Below are 23841 nucleotides of genomic sequence, written 5' to 3'. Positions count from 1 at the left end.
GTAATTTTCTGCTTGTTTTCTCTCTCTTCTCCTTCTGAGACTCCTATTATGTGAATCTTAGGAAGCTTGATGTTGTCCCAGAAGTCTCTTGAAATATTTTCATTTTTTAAAATTATTTTTCTTTTCAGTTGGGATTTTTATGGTTCTGTCCTCTAGATTGATAATATGACCCACTCTATCATTTAGTCTACTGTTAATTCCTTCTAGTGTATTTTTATTTCAGTTACTGTATACTATCTCTGGTCTTCTTTTTATTTTCTAACTCTGTTGAATTCTCACTATATTCATTTGTTCTTTTCCCAAGTTCAAGGAGCATCTTATGATCACTACCTTTAACTACTGGGTAAAATTTTTTATCTCCACTTAATTTAGTTCTTTTTCTGGCATTTGTCTTGTTCCTTTGGAACATTTTCTTCTGTCTCCTCATTTTGCCATATTCTCTTTTTTCCCCTATGTATTAGGTAATTTGGTTACATTTCTTGATGTTGGAGAAGTTGCCTTAGGTCAGAGATATCCTATGTGGCCCAGTAGCACACTCCCTGGTCACCAGAACTATATACTCTAGGGGTGCCCCCTATGTGGCCTGAGTGGGGTTGACTATGTGGCTGGTCTTTTAGGTGAAGCTGGTCCTTAATTGGGTGGCTGTGAGGTTGTGCCTTGCATGGTGGTTAAATTCCTGATGATGGTGGGAGGGAGAAGTTTCCTGCAAGGATGGCTGTGGGTGTGGCCTTGGGTATCATGAGGCTGCTGCTGGCTTACTGGGGGACAGATTACCCCCAGCATGAATAGGCTAGAGGGGGGATTCCAAAATGACCCCTGCCAGTGCCAGTGTTACTGCAATGGAATGAGCTCCCCTAAATGGCTGCTGCCTGCATCTTTCCTGAGGGAATAGAGGTTTTAGTTGTCTGTCTCCCCACAATACTGTCCAAGATTAGCAAGTGGATCTGGCACAGGGTCCTTTTAAACTACTACATCTGTACTGGACCCATAGCATGTATGGTTTGGAGTGAGCCCTTTCATAGTGGAGTCTCTATTTCCCATGGGCCTTGGATTTCCTGAACATAAGCTCCAATGGTTTTCAAAGCTAGACAAGGGCTCATATTCCTGGTTAAGGACCCCATCCTGGGGAGCCTTATTTGCAGCTCAGACAGGCTGCTTCTTTGGGAGGATCCTTGTAATTGTGATATTTATCCCATTTGTGGGTGGCTGTCATTTGGGTGTGGGTTTTGACTGCATTACAGCTCTACCGTTCCTACCAACTGGCCCTAGGTATCCACAGCTCCACCTCCAAAGATTCAACCAGTTGTGGACCATGAAGCCTTGTAGTATATATTTAGTGGGAAAAAGCCACATATAAATGGATCCATGTGGTTTACACCTGTGTTGTCCAAGGGCCACTGTCCTTGTAATTTGGTGTATTTGTGAGAGGAAATGAGTCTGAATTGTTCCTGCTGCCCCTTTCTGACCACCTGAGACAATTAGCTTTACGGCAGCTACATGATGCAGTTGTCTTACTGATCTTATAAGGACCAAAATGTTTAGGTATTTTTCAACATGTTCTCCTATTAAGGTGCATGACTCTGATGCTATAATTTTTATTTTAGTTTAATGTAAGATTTAAAAGTATTGGGTGTTTTGTTTTTGGTTTTTGGTTTTTGGTTTTTTTTTTTTTTTTTTTGCTTTTTAGGGCCACACCCAAGGCATATGGAGGTTCCCAGGCTAGGGGTCTAATCAGAGCTACAGGTGCCTGCCAGCCTATGCCACAGCCACAACAATGCCAGATCTGAGTTGTGTCTGTGACCTACACCACAGCTCATGGCAATGCTGGATCCTTTACCCACTGAATGAGGTCAGGGATAGAATCCATGACCTCATAGTTCCTAATCAGATTCCTTTCTACTGTGCAATGATGGGAACTCTTAAAAGCATTGTTTTTAAAAGCATTTCTCCTTTGGAGTAATTCATCACTCCATTCATTATTTTACTAGTCTGGACTTATGTTAATTCCTGTGTATGTTCTGCTGATTATTTAAATGTAAGAGTTGGAGAAGGGAATAGTGATATAGGAAAATGTTTTGTTAAGGCAGCAAATGATGTAAGTTGATTCCCTCCTTGAAAATGTAGCCTTTTTCTCTTGCTCATAAGATATTGATCAGGCTAGAGAAAGAGAAAGGGGTGGTGAGATCAGCCTCTCTAGGTTGGTCTTTGGTCCTCTCTGGTTTGAAGGGCACCAGCTAAGCCTGGCTTAGCTTTCACCTTCCTCATTGTAGGTTCTCTACTAGGGCTGAAACTATCAGGAGATTTTAGGTTTAGCTAAATGCAAATAGAAAAGGAGTATGCTCACCCCCACCTCTTGCTGGCTGTCTTAGAAGAAATTTCCCTCCAGAGGTGGTGGTGACCTCACTGATCCTAAATCAGAGTCCACTTGCCTCCTTCCTCACATTCCCTTTGTTGGCGTCCCAGGCATCCACTTTGGGGAAGAATGAGAGATGAACCACTTGAATGGTAAATATGGTCTTTCTGGTCTTGATATGTTTAGAATACCTGTTTGTATTTAAAACATGGTCATGTTTTTAGAAATCCAGAATCCAATATAAGGCCTTTCAACAGCCCCCTCCATGGCTCATTCTTTCTATGTATTCCTGTTAACAAACACTAAAAACTCACATTTATTCTCTTTTATTTTATTTTATTTTATTTTATTTTATTTTATTTTATTTTATTTTTTTGCTGTTTAGGGCTGCACCCAGGGCATATGGAGGTTCCCAGGCTAGGGGTCAAATCAGAGTTGTAGCTGCTGGCCTCTGCCACAGCCCACAACAATGCAGGAACCAAGCTGCATCTGTGACCTTCACCAAAGCTCATGGTAACGTCAGATCCTTCACCCACTGAGCGAGGCCAGGGATCAACTTGTGTCCTCATGGATGCTAGTCAGATTCATTAACCACTGAGCCATGATGGGAATTCCTCCCTTTTAAAAATTTAAGGCAGTCTAATTTTAAACACCGTCTTGTCACAATACCCTGGAGTTATTTTTTGAGATCAACATTTATAGAAAAAAGTTTATCTCCTTATCAAATATCTCATAAGATTTTAAATCATCCTCAAGATGACCATACCCTATCTCTACCCTTGGGTTTCTAATCAGTCTCTGATGCAGGTAATGGGCTTCACTAAGATTTTTGGATATCTTGGACAGACCTCTGATCTCTGAAAGGCTTGACATTTAATATAAAAGTTCAAGTGTACAGAAAATATTTTTTATGGTTAAAAATAAATCAATATATTCATTTTATTCCTCAGGGCAATTCAAACTCTTTTCATTAATTCAAAGTCCTACCCCATTTTCCCTGTAGCTGTATCTATGTTCCGGGGTACTTTTACAATCCACAGCATTATCATGTTGCTTTAGAATGAATAGAGATGTCTTTGTTCCCCTGCAGTGTGTAGTCCATGGAGACCATTTCTGAGTGGTCCCTTGTTCCAGGGCTGTGGTCTTATTTGAGGCTTGGCTGGGGAATGATCCAATTCTAAGATCATGAGGTGTTGGTGGCCTTCAATTCCCTTGCATGTTATGGGTCTGGGGGGCTTCCCTTAGCCTGGCTGTCATCCAGCTGATTCCATTGTTGCTTGTGAACCTCTGGGTCCTGCCTCCCTTTGTGCGATGTAATGTGTCTAAGAGAAACTCCATAAGGTCATTTCTGACTTTCACTACTTTTTCACAGCTGTGAAGAGTAAAGAAACATTCTGCTCTGTGGCTTGCTGCCTCCTGGGCTTTACCTGGAGAGAAGATGTGACTTTCTTCTGTGCTGGCATTCTCCTATCCTTCTCTGGTCCCATGGAGCATGTCTGTGTCTGTCCCTTTCACTTCCTCTGGACAGTGCCACAGAGGCAGGGCCCTGCTTCCTCCAGTCCCACACTACAACCATTCTTTTCTTCTTTCCAAACTCTCTTCTTCTGTTTGTCCTTCTAGTCAGTGAAATTCTGTCTTGCATCTGGACATAGGGTTCTGAGAAGAAAGTTGTGCTTTTTATCATAGGGAAATCTGCCATTCATACTCTAAACTATATTTATTCTCTTGAGATCTAGGATTTTGAATTTCAAAGTCAAAATGTGATGTTTTTGTTTCATCTTTTTTGTGATGTTTCAACACTTTGATGAGTGAGCAACACAGAGAATGCCCTGGAGCCTACCTAAATGAAAAAAATAAAAAACCCTTTGTCTGGTCTATCCAAATAATACTCCTCTGTAGACATACTCTGAATATGTCTGGGTTTGTGTGTCTGGGCATATTCATATATCTGTATATATATATAATTTTAATTTTTAAAAATCTCCATGCAGTCTACCAATTCTACTAAGAACATAACATGACTTAAATATGTTGTTTTTATTGAGTTCTTAAAGCTCTATTTATCATTGTCTTGCCTAGAAAGATAAGGATGGGAAGACATAATGCGAAGATACTAGAAACTGTAATCATTTGATAGTGTAAACAATATGTCCCACTTTACTTTTTTGGTCCTAAACAAGATAATATATTTTAAATATCACATTAATGACTCTGAAACAAAATATTATTCTTAGAATGGTAAATATGTTTTTTTCCTTCCAGCTTCTTTTTTTGCTTGTAATATGTGAAAACACTGAGAATACACATAAGCCTCATAGCTTACTCCTACTTGAGTAATACCAGTCACTGCCATTACCTGTTGAAGGGCATGGCTGGACCCCTGGGTCCTGAACACCAGCTCCTCAAATGGCAGGGTTCTGTGACTTTTCCTGCTGGTCTCGGCTTTTTTTTTTTTTTTTTTTTTTTTTTTTTTTTTTTTTTTTCAAAATTGTCCACTGCTGTGGTTGCCTAATTATACCACTGCCATGCAAACAGAACTGAGCAGGAGTTTGAGGAACTTTCCCTTCCTCTACCCATCACCATGGTAGATGAAGCAAGTGATCTGGTAGGTACCTGAGGGGTCCAGTCAGCTCCAGCAGAGCTGGGATGCTTAATAGGAGGGGAAAGGATAGTTTTTCTCATTTTTCCCCATCTGAAGCGCCATATGTCAAAGGGCCAATTCTTTCCATTCATACACATCTGGTCATTTGCATCTGGTCAGTAACAGTGTCATCTGGTCAGTGATTCAATGCTTATAAAAAGGGATCACAAAGAATTTTGGTATCAATACATGATTTTGTTAGAGTTGGCCCCCTTCATCTTTTGAACCATGAAAAGCCCATGAACTTTCCCTTCCTGTCAATCTCCAGGCCTAATGCACTTTTTCCTTCCAAAAGAGTCATCTCTTTCTAGAAGTGATTCATAATTTCCTTCAGGTAAAATAAGAATGTAATGGTTATATGAAATTATGGTTTGCTTATAGAAAAAGGTCAAGTAGTTGAACCAATAGGAATTAGGCTTAATTTCTAATGACTAGGTTTTGGGAGTAAAGATATCCATTCGAAGCAAATCTGAGCTCTAAAAATCACGATTAAGACAGATGAGCTGATGAAAAAAAAGTGCCTTGCTTTTGATACCAGAAAACGTGGGGACAGTGTGCTGTCATATGTTGCAGATGTGGGCTGGGTGATGTTTTGAGTCATGTGGCTTATACAGGGACAGGGAATTGATGAGTGGGCCTATCACAGTCAAGTTCTGGTCCAGAAAGGGTTACTACCTCTCTGCAGTCACCAGTATGTCCACTCCTGGAAAAAGTCTTCCTGGGGAGAAGTGGCTGTGCCACCCCTTCCTCTTCCATGCCCTATGCAACTGGTAGTCTCAGCCTCTATCAGTATCTGACATGAACTCTCAGTCCAACCAGATAATGTATGGGTAAAGGAGACTTGTAATAAGCTATGCATACAAGCCCTTAATTTCTCAAGGTAATTCATGAGGTGTCATGAATAACTTAATATTACTAGTTTTATGTGAAACCGCAGTAACACTTATTTATCACAGTTTCCTTTTCTGTGGACAAAATGCTAACTAAACTCTGCTCAATTTTATGCTTTCTTCTTTTTTTGCATTTAAAAAATCAGCTTTATTGAAATACAGTTTACATATAATAAAGCTCACCAGGTCCTTGTTGGTTATCTATTTTGTACATAATAGTGTGTGTCTGTTTAACCTAAAATTCTAATTTATCCCTTCCCTTTGCCTCTCCCTTTTGGTAACTACAAGCTTGTTTTTGAGTATGAGACTTTGATTTTTCTTATAAGAAAATATTTAAGAAATTAAAATTTTAAAATGAAAATTAATTTTAAAAATAAATGCAAGCCTTCCACATCTTTTCAGAGAAAGAAAATTGTTTTCAAGGTAGGCAATTACTGAGATCTTAACAGGTTTTTATCTGCCAAGTAGATGCCTTCCAACCCCCTTCAAGATTTTAATGGATTTCCTGACAGGCATTCTTAGTTGTCATTTCCTGTCTGTCCCTTGCTCCTAAACATCTAGACTGTAGAATTTGATTTCTACCTGTTTACCATTAAGGGGAAATAATTCTTCCTCCACTAGGGAAGCTGAAATGTGACAGTCATTTCATACCAATGGTCTTTTCTAAGCTCCGTAAAACTTTGGGTTTCTGTTTCTTTTTCTACCTGCCCCATCCAAAGGGAGAAGAAAGGGTAGACCAGGCTGAGGTCTTCCTTATGTGCCATTTTTCCATCACACGCTATGCTTTGAACATTAGACTTGATAACAACAAGCAAAAACCAAAACACATTTTTTTCCAGGCTCTTGAAACATAATTGTGATTTGTCATCTTTCTTAGTGAGACTGCAAGTCTTAGTTTCTTAAAAACAATAACAATAATACATGCACAAAAACAACCCTGTAAATTGGCTCACAGAATAATTACAAGAGAAAAATACTACAAAGTATAGAGCATGTAACATTATTGTTGTCATAAGGCCTTTACCTTTATTATACTATTGGTTAATCATGGAAAGTACATTTAGTTATGTTAGAGAGGTGTTAATTATGCAACTATATTGGTGCCTGATACATGTTTATAGAATAATTATCTCCATATCAATATAACTATTAATATTAATGCCATTGAATTCTCATATAATTTTTTTCATTTTTTATTTTTAATGATTTTTATTTTTCCATTATATCTGATTTACAGTGTTCTGTCAATTTTCTACTGTACACCAAAGTGACCCAGTCACACATACATATATACTTTCTTTTTCCTACATTATCCTCCATCATGTTCCATCATAAGTGACTAGATATAGATCCCAGTGCTATACAGCAGGATCTCATTGCTTATCCATTCCAAAGGCAATAGTTTGCATCTATTAACACCAGATTCATAGAATTTTTATATTAGACTTGCCTCTCCTCAATTTCTCATTTGAATGTAATAGAACTTCCTCCGTTTGAAATTTTGCAGTTGTCTATTTTTTATTATGTGTTTCCCTACACTTTGTTAAAGATGATATAGATAATTATAGGTAATGTTTCTATAATAACAGTTACCACTTGTTCTGATCAAGTTGCTAGGCATTGTACTTGAAAATATATGTAAAATTCTCTGTTAATTCTCAGGTAGTAGATATCCCCATTTTATAGTTGTGGCCATGCAGACTCGAAGTACCTAAGTATCGTCCAAAAATACTTAGGTATCTGGAGAGAACATGGGTGAGGGAAGTGATTAACACAAAGCCCAGATTCTTAGCTACCAGGCAACACTGCCTCTATGGATTTTCATCTTGAAACAAAGGCGAGGTTAGCCTGAAATAAGATGCCTATCTGGTCAGGTAGCTTCTCCATGTCCTCTTGTCCATTGTGATAATTCTCATGTTATTTCATTGAATTCTTTATTCATTCAGATAATGTTCTAACAGCATGGAATACATTAGTTAAGGAAAAAAACTCTCTGTAGAGTCTGCATTCTAGAGGAAAAGACAGAAAAAAATATTGAAACAAGTACATGTGTCATGAGTCAAAAGGTATTATGTATTAGAAAGAGTATAATGGAATGAGAAGTGGTGGGAGGTACTATTTTGTACTGTTTTTCTAGGGGGCTTTTTAGTAATAAGGTGGTTGAATCACACTGATTTATGAGGAAAGAGTGCTCTAGGCAGAGGGAATGATAAAGGAAATGCAATACCTTCAGGACAGTGTTCCAGAAACAACAGGGGCTGGTGACACTGTGGACAAGGAGGCCAAAGAGCCAGCAGAGGGAATCAGGACTAAGCTTTCTTTGTAGCCCGAGTATGGACTTAGGTTTTCTTTCAGTGTGAGATGAGAAGCCAAGAGTGTTTTATGTTTTTATTTTTATTTTTTTCTTTTGTTTGTTTTTCTCTCTTTTTTAAAAAATTACTCAATGAATTTATTACATTTATATTTTTACAATGATCACCACAATCCAATTTTACAGGATTTCCATCCCACATCCATAGCACATTCCCCCCACCCCCCATACTGTCTCCTTTGGAAACCATAAGTTTTTCAAAGTCTGTGAGTCAGTATCTGTTCTACAAAGAAGTTCAGTCTGTCCTTTTTTCATATTCCACATGTCAGATTCCACATGTCATTTGATCTTGGTGACACATTGTCTGACTGACTTCACTTAGCATGATAATTTCTAGGTCCATCCATGTTGCTAAAAATGCCATTATTTCTTTCCTTTTAATGGCTGAGTAATATTCCATTGTGTATATGTACCACATCTTTTTATCCATTCTAAGAGTGTTTTAAACAGAAGAGTAGAAACTGGTCTGACTTATATTACAGAAAGATCTTTCTGGGCTATAAATTAGTATGGAGAGTGGATTGAGTTTGGTAAGACTGGACATTAGGGCAGCTCATGCAGGTGAGAAATGATCTCTTTAGTTCATACATGGTTCATCATAGGTGATTCAGCTAATGTTGGAAGATTTCATTTCGTAAAAATGAGAGGACCCTGCAATCAAACACTCTTCCACTGAGCTATATACCCAGGAGGAATCCGAGTGTTTTAGCTGAGACAGGTCTATATATGGGATATAAGAAGAAAAGAGACAAATTAAGTTAAAGTTACTGGCAAGCATAGCCAACCAAACAGTATTTACTGAGATGTGGGACTTTGTGAGTTACCAGGCTGGCACAGCTATTCTCTTTTAGACACATTACATTTGAGGTCTCTAGCCCCTAAATCCAAGGTCTAAAACCTACTGTCTACCAGGCAGGTCTGCCCCACTCATTGTCTTTGTAGACACACAAGCTAAAGATGGCTTTCATATTTCTAAATAGTTGAAAAATAACTAAGTACAATTTTGTTACAAGTAAAGTTTACAGGACATTAAAATTTCAGTGTCCATAAATAAGTTTGACTATAACATAGCCACACTTACCTGTCTATATTTTGTCTATGGCTACTCACCTGCTCCAAGAGCAGAGTGGAGGTGTTGCCACAAAGACCATACATCCTGGAGAGCTAAAAGTATTTATCATCCAATCACTAATCACCCATGACCCAGCTGGTTCCACACAACAACATGCTGACTTGAACTGTAGGAAAGTTGGGCAGCAGCTTTTGACCATCCCTCAGTCAAGAAAGGCATGGTTTTTGCTCACTTCTTTAATGATCTCAATCATGAAAAAGTTGAACTTCCCTGTGAGGTGTAATGGGATCATCAGTGCCTTCACCAAAGGAAGATCACTTACGGTGAAGATTCTCTAAGGAAGCAGATAATTCAGAGAAGGATCTTGTGAGTTCCCCACAGTACAGTGTGTAAGGTCTGGCTTATTTGGTCCAGAGATTTAGGAAGGACCATAGTTTCTTATACGGTCTGATACAACTGCAGTGTTGTCCATCTCTGAGATGATGTTGCATCACCAAAAGTGAATTTTCTACCATTTGTGATCTGTGAAGCACTAAGGAGAAATTCAACACTTTTTAATGAAGTTCAGATTCATCCCCCTCTAACTCCTAAATAGGGCAAATGATTTGAATCCATCCACTTTTAGAAACCAGGGTAGTGGTACTGGTATTAAAAAAAAAAAAGACTTCCATTGCTTCAAAATATATAAGGTGGATAATTTGAGAGACTACAAAATGATCTTCATTTTCTGAGAGCTGAGTGTTCAAGGCCATAGGCATATGCTGCAAAGTCTAATTTCCTCTGAATTTATTCCATATTATTTTTACGTACCTGCTAGTTGTACATCTACAGATCTGATATATATATAGAGAGAGATAGATAAATATATAGATAGATATGTATATAGATATATATACATATGTATATGTATGTATATGAAAAACAAAATAAATTCAATATGTGAAAATACACTTTCTTTAAAACCTTTTATATCTAGTGGAGCTTTTTTCCTTTCTATAAAAAGAGAAATATAGGAGGAGAAATGATCAAATCCCCAGCAGGAAAGTAATACTTGCTGGGCTGCTCTGACATTGGCAAGATTCCTATAAAGCCTCCTAAGTGTGTGAGCTCCAGACTTCATAAAAATGAGTCAGAGCTTGCTCCATGACGGGTAAAATCTTCCATTTCATGAGTTAGTTTTAACTTAAAAAAAACAATTTCTGTGAATTTTGTACTACAGAACCTGCTTCTTACTACTTAATCATGTAAGATTTTTTGAAAGGACATAATATGCTCTTTGCCGTTTGAATATTTCATATGAACAGGAGAGGAAAAATACAGAAACATGCATCACCAAATCTTTTGATTCCACTTTCACCATGGCATGTGTACATGAGACTGGACAAAATTAAATGTGTACATGCGCACCAGTAGTTATAAGCTGCAAAACACAAGGAGGGGACCTTCATAACTTAATCATTTAGAGTGTAGCATAGTTTTGTCCTCCTCATTTACATGGAAAGTGCGGATCACATTTTTTACTATCACCATCCTCATCAGAAACATCACCGTTATCTGTTATTCATTAATCTGCCATATTTCAGTTATACATATTAATAGTTCCATCTAATTTTGATGATTTTTTTGTTTTAATATTGATATCACCAAAATACTATTAATTTTTTATTATTGATAATACCAGCAGTAGCATTTGATAATTAGGTGGAGTTATGGCAGAAGAGTCAAAAGTTCCATTAACTAAATAGAATGCCCCAGAAAAATGCCATAAATCTTTAGAGCCTATCTATACGGATGATTGGATTGGTAATTGTACAGGTCACTTGCTAGAGCATGAATAGTACATAACTGGTCTGTTCTAAAGAGATAGATTATTATGAGAGTGATAAAAGAAACCCTATCAGATCAAATCTAGTAAATTCATATGTCACCTGCTACATGAGCCTCAGTTTTCTGTATTTTTCTTAGTGTTTCATAAATTTTGATCAATTATTTACATAACCTGCAATGAAATTTTCAAAATGCAGTGAAGACTCCAGTTTAGCAATAATTTTCAGATTGTTCTGCATATACGTATTACTAACCTTGGAAGAGATTTTTTTCAGAAGACAGGGCAGAGCATGCTTGTCTTTTATAATAACGTTGTTCAAATAGTTGAAGCCAGCTTTCCTGCTGTACAGGTGCTAAGCTTTTTTTTTTTTTTTTTCTTTATCTGCTGTTGTTCTAGGAGCTCTTTCAGAAAAATCACATATTTTGTCCACAACTATAGTTTAGATATAACAAGTTCATAGGGGTGGAGGTGTCATAGCGTCAAGGAAGCAAGGGAACCCAGCATATAGGAACTGCGTCTGGCAAATTGAAGAAGGAAATCAGTGCAATAAGCTGGAAGTATCATTAAGACTTTCATGTTACAATAATAGTGTTTCCAGGTTTGTCTTGTTGATGGCCACCTAACCCATTCGGTATTGCTCTTTAAGAATATGATTTGGCTTGAGGATGTTACAGTATGGATGTATGGTCCAAGAATGTTTGGAATAACTCCAGGATACAAACATTAAATTCTGACCCATTTTAGGGCTCAAGCTACTCGACTTTGCAAACATGGAGAGAGGGTTTTCTCCTCCATGGCCAAGCTGTGTCTTCACTGTGCACTTTGTAAGCCTCTGTGCTGAGCAGTCATCAGCATTTGGCCTCAGGGAGGTCAGCAGTCTGAGTGGACCTGAAACAAAGAAGCCAAGGATGTGGTGGGGGCAGGTGAGAAACCCTCTGAAATCACCAGGACTGTTTGGAAATGAGGAAAACTTTGTGTCCTGCTTGAGAAAATGAGAGACACAGCACTGAAGTTCCAGGTGTTTGACTTGTGGTCGTCTGGTTTCTTATTTCCTGGGGGATTTCTTTGGTAGTAAACCCAAAACTGCCAGAATCAACGACCAGTTCCCCAAATCTGAGTCATAGGTGCTTTGGCACAAATCTTATATTGGTATTCATCGAGATGAAGTCATACATTTTCAAACTGATCCATGTGTGAAATTTGTTCATCTTTAAAACTGAGTAGGAAAACTTACAACAGCTGGAGTATTAGAACATTTTCCTCTTTTATTGATAATTGAATTTAAAAGGAAATTTTCTTTTTCTTTTCTTTTATTTTATTTATTTATTTATTTTAATTTTCCCACTGTACAGCAAGGGGGTCAGGTTATCCTTACATGTATACATTACAATTACATTTTTTCCCCCACCCTTTGTTCTGATGGAAGTATGGAGGAATGTGAAAGACTATTCTCACTCTTTAATGCCAAATGTTCTCTAAGAATCATTCACAATGTCTCAGTTATCAAAATGTGGGACATATGTCAGATGAATTATTGTATATTTGAAAAGGCAAATGAAAGATGGGGAAGTGTTGTGGTAAGGTATTTAGGCTTAAAAAATTTTGCAGACTTGCCAATATACAAGCCAGAGTCCCAAGGTAATCTCAGCCATAAAAATTATCTATTGACTTTCTTATGTTCAAGAGTTTTCTGGATTTTTTTTCCCTGAACCTCCTAAGTTATTCAAAAACTTCTTTGTTACTTAATGTCAAGTTCTGCATTAACAGGAACAGAGCTAGACATAATTCTTTTATCTAAAAGAATGACAGATTTCAATTATAAAACATAGTTTGACTTCTAATTTATTATTTTATACAAGCTTTAATAATTTAATAATTTTAAATTCCCTCTATAAATTTATATATGTATGTGTATATGTATATACATACATATACATACATGTACATTAATATATTGGAATGAATTAATTTTTTTCTTTTCTTTTTTATCTTTTTAGGGCTGCACCCAAGGCACATGGAGGTTCCCAGGCCAGGGGTCTAATCAGAGCTACAGCTGCTGGTCTACGCCACAGCCATAGCAATGCTGGATCTGAGTCACACCTGCGACCTACACCATAGCTCATGGCAATGCCAGATCCTTAACCCATTGAGCAAGGCCAGGGATTGAACCTGCAACCTCATGGTTCCTAATTGGTTTCATTTCCACTGCACCATGACAGAACTCCCATTCATCATGAAATTTACTGATAAGCATCTAGTTGATAATAAACCTTAAAGATAAAATAAAAAACTGCATACAACAAAATTAAAAGCAACTTCAGAAAATATGATTGCCTTATCTATAGGTATTTAATAAGATTATGCTAAATGTATCCTAACAAACAACTCAGAAATGAACTCAGGAATAATTTAATGAGCAAGAAAAGAATAGAACAATAACCAAGTGATTGAAAATCATATTGCAAAGTGCATTGGATAAATATATATATCATATATATAACTTCTTAAAAAGGAAAATCAGCAGCATTCCCTCTTTATTAGGCAGGAAATGAAAATCAGATGATATATATTTAGTGCATTAAAACTTCTAAATAAAAGACAGATTTTGGCAATGATAGGCATCAAATACGAAAGAAAAGAATTGAGGAAATCTTTAAGTGGGCAAACTAGGTACATACTTGAGATTGCTGTTGGGATTTTGACATTGCCTCCAGCTTTGAAAACTGAGTCCTGGAAGAATTCAATATACTGGGACTTAATTCAGTCAATAAATGGGTCAGTGGTTTACTCAGGTGTCCATCACACCCAGGAAAGGAAGTTTCAGCTTCTCTCTCAAATTTCGTCCATGACAGATTTGTTTAGAGAATGAAAATTACTCCTGACTGAGCAAACTGCTGAGGCTACAGCCTTCACATACGGACTCTCACTGGCCAGGCTTTCATTTGCATTCTACTCTGGGTAGAATGAAGTTGGGTTTGTTTTAATTAACCCATGTTTTATTTCCTATGTAAAAACATCTTATATTGCTAGTAAATCTGCTTTTATTAAGTATCATCCCTGAACCCACATAAATGATGATGGTTTACAGTATGAAAGAGGCAGGCTTTCTAGCCCTTAGGTGATAGTGTGATAAGACCAGTAAGAGCAACATTTACCAAGCACTTATCATGGGCTGGCATCACATCCAGAAAGCCTAGAGACCGCAGATTATGGGACTTGCCCAAATCCCATGGCCACTTAAGGATGGAACCAAGCTTTGTACCACAGCAGCTTAGCTTCAAAGTCTTTGCCCTTGGTCCTTCCCTCTAGTGGTATTTTGTATCTATAACCACCCAGACAGTGACGTGCAAGCACGGAAAAACAGTTGTCATCTCATGTATGTGAATATTTCGTGTATTCTTTGTTAGATTAATTAGGAAAAACACAATTTCTTACACATTCTGCACATAATTCTCAGCCATCCAGTCATAAGCACACACTCTTTAATTCTCCCTTTCTTTTAGTCTTTCTCTTTTTCCAGTTGGTTTTAGAGAAGGGACCATGTCTAATATTGACTCTCTTCCTGCTAGCTTGTAGTGTGGTTTTGGGAGCACCTTGCAGTTCCCTGAATACTGTACTGCTAACGTCGTGGTCATGGGACCCTAAATCATCCCCTTCTGTTGAACTGCAGGTGCCCAACACATAATAAATACACCTTCCTGCCACCCTGTTTTCCATGGCTCTTGGCTCTTAGGGACATTTGGGGCAATTCTGCCTTGAACTTTATTCCCCAGTATGTTTCTTTCCTTTTTTTTTTTATTTTTCTTTAAGAGCCACGTCCTTGGCCTATGGCACTTCCCAGCCTAGGGGCTGAATCAGAGTTGTGAGCAGTAGCCTTTGCCACAGCCACGCCCAGATCTGAGCCACATCTGCAACCTACACCAGAGCTTGCAGCAATACTGGATCCTTAATCCACTAAGTGAGGCCAAAGATGGACCCTGCATCCTCATGAATATTAGCTGGGTTCTTAACCTGCTGAGCCCAAAGGGGAACTCACACAGTATGTTTCTTAGGGGCCATTGTTCTGTTTCCTGTTTGTGGTGCTTTCACTGTCTAACCTGAAGGTAGAGCAGCTACCAGCCTTGGTGCTGATATAGGCAATTTCTGAGATAATTGTGCTGGCCCATTAGGGTTTGTTTGTTTCTACTTATTCGTCAGAAGAAATGACATTAGCCGCCACCTTTCTGACACTCTTGTACCTTGGCCACACCCCAGGCCACTCAGGGTGCTCGGTGCTGCCCTTTGCTGGTAACTGTGGTTTATCATTTCAGCATCTGGGCTGCTCTCATTTATTTCCTGTCTCCTCATGAGGTCACCTCTGTATGCACATCCCCTCTCAGGTTGCTCACTCTCAGCCACTTTCATGCCTTGCACTTCAAAGAGGTATCTTGTCACCTTGATCTCTGGCTTCCTTGGCTTTTTAGTCTTTCCTGACCTCTCCTTTCTCTAAGCCATGACTCCTCTCCATAGATCTTCACTTGCTACCCTCCCTACTTACAGGTAAAACTAACATATAGACTTCCAGGGTGAAAGTGAAAATAATAAAGGATAAGTGACGGAGGTTTCTTTCTTTCTTTCTTTAAAAATGCATTGGGTAAATTTTTAAACTTAACCTCCAAGAAGTTAGCAAATAGAAAAAAAAAATTGAACAAACGGTGAAGAACTCTCCAAGTAACCAAGCTTCAGTAACTTTTGAAAGGAAAGATTCATGGTTTCACATTTTGGTTTCAGTTTTTCTAGTAAAGAAAGGAATTAACATTTCCATGGCCAACTTTTCAATTTTCTATGTGATTAAGTATAGTCTAGTACTATATTTACAACACTTCATGAAAATTCAGGATAAGTGATGTGACTTTAAAATTGTCAAAAATTACTGCTGTGTCCTAATATCTGTAAAAGAATGATTTGGGCAAGGCTGGAAGGTAAACTACAAGAGGTAAAATTTAGGAAAAAAGGAATATTTACTCCACAATGATGAAATATAGTCACATTACACTTTATTGTCTTGGAATGGAGGAAGAGTTTGAAGAAGATTAAAATGATGTTTCCAGGACTTTTGAAGATAGCAACATAAATTGAAGCAAGCAAACTTTTTTGTACTTCAAGTCTCCCACTGGATTCTGCCATGAAATACACATGAGTTATATGCTGTAATATGTGACCAGTGGGGTTCAAAGATCAGTATGGTTATGGCCATTTCACAGTGCTATGTCACTGAACACTAATTTGAAAAATACTGAATAGGTCCTAGATGCTCTAGGTATTCTAGGTGCTGCAGTGGGTGTGAGACACACAGTAGAGGATAACGGCTGGGCACATGAGCATTGGAGTAAAAAGATCAAGCTTCGAGCCCTCTGTTATTTGTTCAAGCTCTGTGAGCTTGACCAGTTTGCTTTACCTCTCTGGGCTTCCTGTAGAAAATGAAAATAAAGTCTCAGTCTCTGCCTTGGAAGTTCTCTTCTCTCTCAGGCTAATGGGAACATACATTTCCCTGAGCATACCTCTGGCTCCCAGGAGCCCCCACGAGCAGATGCGCATTCCTTGAGCACAAGCCCTTCACCCATCACCTGCAGGTGAGAAGGTGCCCTCTACAGTACTCATGAGCACTCTGAAAGCATGTTCCCATCTTTCTCCCTAAACACTTCCAGGCTTGAACTTCTCAACAGATGACTACAGCCCCCATTGCTTTGCTCAATGCAGTTGTCCAGACCACTCTCCTTCACTGCTTGAAACTGTCTCTCTCATGTCATCATGTTAAATTGGTGATTTCAATCAATACATAGATGATCTTTCCAAAGCTCTGGCTCTAGTCCCCAGATAAATCTTGTTTCCTCTCTGTCTTAATCTACTCACTTCTGTAATCATACTCTAATTGTACTGCTTAGTATAGTATCCATTAACCACATAGAACTATTAAAATTTTTAAAAATTAGGAATTCAGTGCCTCAGTTACACTGGCCACATTTCCAGTGCTTGATAGGCACACATGGCTAGTTGGCTACCATATCTGAGAGCTCAGAAAACCTCCATCATTGCAGAAGTTTCTACTGGATACTGCTGCCTCCTAGACTCCTTCAATATCTGTCACTAAAATTCCTCCATGACCCTGGTTTTATACCTTCTACTTTTGAATGCTTCCTTACTACCTTTCCAGCTCACTGCCTCTAGTTGGTTAATTCGATCTTTGACAATTAGACATAAGTTTTACCAATACCAGACTTTTTTCATAGTCTTAATCCTTTTCATGCCCTTACTAGTTACGATCAAATTTCATAATTCCTATCTGACTCCCTCCTCAACTCCCTTACCTACCCCTCATATCTTTATATTCTCCTGGCTAAAATACAATCTTGATTAATCAAACTACCTGCCCTGTTGTCTATACCACAGAAACTTTAAGTAGCTGAAGAATATTTCATCATGTTGCCTGGTCTGATTCTGCACCCATGACCCTAATTCAAGAGATAAATAGACTTGCTTTTGAAATCAGATAATATCTATTGATCAGTCTTCTAGTTCACTTACACCTTCATCTGCATCTTCAAACTTTTGTCAACTCACCCAATAAAATTTCACTTAAATATTAAATTTTCCTATTCTCAAATGTCCATGTGGTTTTTTTGCAGGCTTTCTATTTCTCTGTGGAGATTTCTAATTATTATTATTATAGTTATTAAAGTATACTGATTTACAATATTGTGCCAATTCAATTTCTGCTGTACAGCATCATGACCCAGTCTTTTATATATATATATATATATATATATATATATATATATATATATATATGTGTGTGTGTGTGTGTGTGTGTGTATTTTTTTCTCATATCATCTCTCATCATGTTACATTCCAAAAGGTTGGATATAGTTCCTCTGCTGGATAGTAGGACCTCACTGTTTATCCATTATAAATGTAATAGTTCACATCTACTAACCCCAAACTACCAGTCCATCCCCCTCTTTCCTTCCATCCCCTTGACAACTACAAGTCTATTATCTATGGCTTTTTCTGTATTTTTCTGTTTTGCATAGAGGTACATTTGTGCCATATTTTAGATTCCATGTATTAGGAATCATTGGTTCATTCTTTATGTCCATATTTTCCCTCAGATCCTTCGTTTGTTTGTAGTCACTCTTTAAAAGTTTTTGTCTACTAATTTCAACATCTCAGAGTCTGTTTTAATTGTGTGCTTTATTCCTCTTGAGTATGCATTGGGTTTTATAGATTGTGTGTGTGTGTGTGTGTGTGTGTGTGCGTGCATGCATGCACGCTAAGTAGTTGTAGCTCTATGCTAGATTCTCTGAATGACATGTTGTAGAGAGATTAGATTATCTTCTCTTCATTTGTAGGTTGTTGATTTTTGTTGGGGATGATGGTAGAATTCTTTGCAGACTTTTTAGAACCTGACATACCTAGCTTTGTTTTTATTGGTTCTGCTCTCTGTTTTTATCCCCATTTTAACTTCTCAATTTCATTATGACTGCAATGTTGTTTTGGTGCTCCATCTTCAATAATAGAAACCAGAGCAATCTAGAACTTACAACTCACTCCTTTTCAGAGTCATGGTACTTTGCATCCCTCTTCCCAATTGCTGATGTAGATTTCTAGTCTGTATTTTATTTTCTCCAGTGTTATAATTTTTTTAGAACAGTGAGCCCAAGTCCGGTATTCATAATTTTGTCATGGATGAAAGTATAATTCTTTCCCACTCTGATTTCCATTTCAAATGCTTTATTTTGGGCAAAGAACCAATATAGACATGAACATAAATTGTAATGTACAACTTACTGTTTACTAGAAAATAAACCACCGATGACCCTTTAATGTAGATCAAGAAATAGAACATTTTCTCTGCTGCAGAAATGTGTTCCCAAACTTGACATTCAAATTCTAAGCTCCATTCCTCTTGCCTAAATGTAATCATTATTCTAATGGTCTGGTAATCACTCCTTTTATTGTCTTTATATTTTTACTGTCTCAGGCTAAAGACTGAGATTTAGCCTGTTTGTGCATTATGTATACTTTACACATAGTCAATATGTTTTTTTTTTTTTGGCTATGAAATTGAATTTATTTTTTGTACTGGCTTCTTTAACATTATGTTTAAGAAGGTATATACAAGTTACTGGATGTAAGTATAATTCATTCATGTTTATTCATTTATCTTTCTAACTCACCCCAATCAGTCTTTACACACACCATTTCACCTAGTCTGTTCTTGCAAGGGTGCCTATGACCTTCATCAAGGTTGTATCATTTCTTGTCTCAGTTTTAAGCATTCTATCCTCTAATGTTCCTCCCTCCACTCTTCTCTACACCTCTGGCTTATTCATCCAGCTCACAGGAAGGTCCTTAGGCACGGTGCATCACAGCCACTAAGAGGAAACGTGTGCAGATAATTAAGTTTTGTGGGAAGCATGGAAGATATGCGTGTGTACAAACAATGTATACTGTAGATATCCTGAGATACTCAGGTATCTTCCATTTAATCAATGGAGCACCGTATCAAAAAAAAAATAAAGTTCAGTTATTGTCTATAAAGTGGGTTCTGGAAAGAAAAGTATATAAAAAGAACATCTTTCCTTTAAAAAGTTAATCAGAAGGCCAATCTCTGGTCATCGGCTCAGCAAATTTCAGTTTAGACAAGAAATGAAAAACTTGAGGGAGAGGGATTTTTTTTTAATGGCCATGCTCACAGCATACGGAAGTTCCTAGGCCAGTGATTGAATCTGAGCCACAGCTGTGATCTACACCACAGCTGCAGCATTGCTGGATCCTTTAGCCCGCTGCACCAGACCAGGGATCAAACCTGCACCTCCACAGTGACCCAAGCTGCTGAAGTCATGTTCTTAACCCACTGCACCACAGTGGGAGCTCTGAGGTGGTTAGTTTTAAATATGGTCACAATTCTGGAACTTCTTATATCTTTTATTGTAGAAGAAAATTGATCATTTGGGAAAGGCATTAAATGAAATAAAAATCTTTATTTTATTGCTAGGAAAGATCTACTTCTTTAATTTCTTCAAATGTTAACCTAGCTTTGAAGTCTTATATGCTAAGTCATATTTTTTGAATTATCCAAAAGGGTCCTGTTCTTATTCTCATTTTAGTTATTAGTCTGGAAATTGCCATCATTCTTGGATCTCTATGGCATATCTGTACTATAGCCAAACCCAAGAGCCAATTTACTTATCAGTGGAAAGTGAGTGAAGACACCATAAAGTCAGATAGTTTTACATCAGGCTTGGGATTGGTGCCCAGAAGTACTACTTAGATTCAATAACTACATACTAAGTCTTGCAGCTACCTTATCTCTGAATACTAGATAAAATGGCTACTTTTCTTAAATAATCTAGATATATTTTCTTTCCTAAAAGGTACCTTGACTACATTACTTATCCTAGTAACAGTTTAAAATTCTTCATTTTATTAGATGAATTGAGAAGAAACTTTTCTTACTTATGGCAGTTCTGTCATGTGCAATTATGTACTTTAGGGTATATGTCAAATTAAAAAAAAAACACTGGGATTTCCTCTGTCCTCTGGTTCCATTAATTAAGATTAGTATGTTTCTAAAGACTGACAAACCATATAAATGTGAAAGGATATGACTTCATATGACTGGTGTACATGTAAAAGACCTGGGGTGGCTACACTCGTGTTGCATGAAATGCATTGCAAAATTGTGTTTCCAGCACATTTCAACATTCAGTATCCTCTGGAGAATATAGTGGTCAAGTTCTATTACTATATCAGATTGTGCTTTGCAATCATTGGGCAGCCAAAAAACTGGAGATTGTGTGTTTCCATTGCCCATTCCATATGTCTCTATTTTTATCAGCTCAAATTGCCATAAAAGAATGACAATCCAGTATCCATCACAAGCAGGTCATAGGAATTATTGATTGATGCATCCAGTGCACAGGAAGGAAGACTGAACAACTTGTCAGTCTAAGAAATACCAATTAAAGACACTTTGTTCCTTGAGAATTAGCTGATAGTCCAAGGACAGAAAAAATGTCATACAATTATAAAAGGTGATTGAAGCTCAAATGAATATGAATGGGTAGAAATTTTAAAATCTTTCTGCCTTCTGGAGTTTCTGATGTGGCATGGTGGGTTAGGAATTCAACCCACAGTGGGTTGCTGCAGGGGAATGGGTTTCATCCCCAGCCCAGCACACTGGGTTAAAGGATTCAGTGTTGCTGCAGCTAAGCCATACATCCACCCTGGCCTGCAAACTTCCATGTGCTGTGAGGACAGCCATAAAAAAAATCCCTCTGCTTTCAAAACTCCCTTATGCTAGCTTTGCATAGTAGTGACTCTGTGTGTGCATGTGCATGTGGGTATGCTCACACGCCAGTAATTATAACTCTGTTGACTTAAAAAAAGTCTGTGCTCAGAAATATGATCATCATGCATGTGAAGGCTGATAGAGCAGATAAGAATCAATTTCATAGTTTTATCATAGCTTTACACTGGGATATTTTCTTCCAAGGGGCTTAATAGGGTTGAGGGTCAACAATTAAATATGAGAGTGACAGATGATTGCATGAAATCTACTCTCCGCTTCTTCATCATTTAAGGAATCCTGATTTCATTCCCATCCTTGCATCTAGGTGTGGCTTTGTGACTTGGCCTGTAATAAGGAAGAGATTTAATCAATATGAAGTGTTATATCAGAATATAGGCATACTTTTCAAAGTGAGATGGTTTATTCAGGGTATACCTCTTTAACAGTCTCATCTCCTTCCCTTCTTATTCTCTGCAGTGTGGATGTGATGTATGGAGCTCTGGCAGCCATACTAAGACATGCTTCAGGTTAAGAATGGAAGCCACGTGTGGAGAGAATGGAGAAGACTTGTGGATGGAGCCTGAGTCCTGGTAAGTGTGTTGGTCCTGGGCCTATTCAGGACATTCAGTCCATCTCTTTACTTTTTAAAAATGTGAGGCAGTAAACATAACCCACCAATTTGGAGGAGGTTTCTACTTTTTAGTACTCAAAACGAATCCCAAATTATGTATGTCAAAATAGAGAAAAACAATGATAAATTCAGGGAAGGCTTTTGTCATTGGGGGAGGTATACCATTTCTTTGACATATTTATATGGTAATTTTGGCAATTCTTTCCATATTAGGACAAAATTCATTGGTCCAAATATCAGGGTTTTTCAAGTGATGATTAAAAAATATGTATTCTCATAAAAGATTGCCTGATTGTCTAGATGTCTTTGCTTTAGGCTAGTTGTGTGTTTGTACCTGTGTGTTCACTGAGGGTGGTGGGGAGCTCAAGAGGGGAGATGTGAGCTATTTATTATTCTTCAATGAATGTTCTTATAGCCAATTGTCAAACTACATTTTTTGGAAATATATTATCATAAAATTTGAAACCTGCAGTATTTTTCTAAGGTAAATTAAGAAAACTATAGAGGGATGTGCAGGTTTTAGATACTAACTTTCTCTTAACTTGTAATGTTCACAAATCATTCCTCTCTCAGTGAAAATAGATGCTGAGTCAGAAGATAAAATTGCATTTCAGACTTTTCTCTTACTATTAATGATTGATTTGCACTTCAGGTGCAAATGCTCAGGTTTATAAAACTTATCTATTACTGCTTTTGTCAAGGGTGCTGCTTCTGCCTTTACTATATATATATATGTTATGTTTATGTGTGTATATACACATACATGTACATAGGTTATGTCATATTTATATACCTACATACATAAGTGGGGATGTTTCAAACATGACCAGATTTTATTTACATGTATACATAAATCCTCCACGTACAGTTGTGTATTTTACCTCTCCAGACATTTTCTCTTTTCTTATCAACACTCCCTTTTACCTTAGTGGCTCTAAGTTTGTCTCTCATAATAAGTCTGACTTGCTGGCATCAGCTGATAACTACAAAGAAGGAAAATAGTAGATCGAATTTTCCCAGTGCTTCCTACCATTTTCGCTATTCTGTACCACTTATCATGATCTCACACGCTCTATGTTTAGCGTATTTCTCGTTTTTATTGCCTCATTCTCTCACTAGATTATAAATCCTGTGAAGGGACCAAGCTATTTTCTCTTTTGCTCACTGTTGTATTTCTAGCTCCTAGAGTTATCACTGGTGCCTTATAAGCATTGAGAAATATTTGCTGAATGAATGGATTTGTTCTAGTATTTTTTTTCCCCACTATACAGCATGGGGACCCAGTTACACATTCCATTGTCATGTTCCATTGTAAGTATCTAGACATAGTTCTCAGTGCTAGTATTGGTAAAAAGAGTTCCTAGTGAAAAGCTCTTTCAAAGAAGAAATACCACTTTAGAATTCAGTTCTTTGATATGTTCAAATTGCCCATCTTTGCAGTGACATTTTATTTATTTATTATTTTTTGTCCTTTTTTTTTTTTTTTTAAGGACCACACCAGTGGCATATGGAGGTTCCTAGACTAGGGGTCCAATCAAAGCTACAGCTGCTGGCCTATGCCACAGCCACAGCAACATGGTATCTGAGCTGCATCTTCTACCTAGACCACCACTCACTGCAACACTGGATCCTTAACCCACTGAGCGAGGCCAGGGATCGAACCCGAAACCTCATGGTTATTATTCAGGTTCATTAACCACTGAGCCACTATGGGAACTCCTG

At 37.6% G+C, this 23841-nt stretch overlaps 1 long non-coding RNA gene across 1 annotated transcript in view; it reads left to right on the top strand.

The window, feature by feature from the left end:
* LOC110256736 (uncharacterized) overlaps positions 1-23841 on the top strand; it is a 111424-nt gene that overhangs the window by 33358 nt on the left and 54225 nt on the right. Inside the window, exon 2 of the long non-coding RNA XR_002338653.2 lies at positions 21966-22078. This is a non-coding gene — a long non-coding RNA (uncharacterized LOC110256736). The remainder of the gene's footprint in view (positions 1-21965; positions 22079-23841) is intronic.

This window comes from Sus scrofa, chromosome 14 (assembly GCF_054392235.1).
Source record: "Sus scrofa isolate SSC_HxYL_T2T_F1_AM1 chromosome 14, Sscrofa_HxYL_maternal_Yorkshire_Landrace_v2.0, whole genome shotgun sequence".
NCBI lineage: Eukaryota > Metazoa > Chordata > Mammalia > Artiodactyla > Suidae > Sus > Sus scrofa.
The sequence above is the reverse complement of the archived record's forward strand: the minus strand, read 5'-3'. Positions and strand labels throughout refer to the sequence as shown.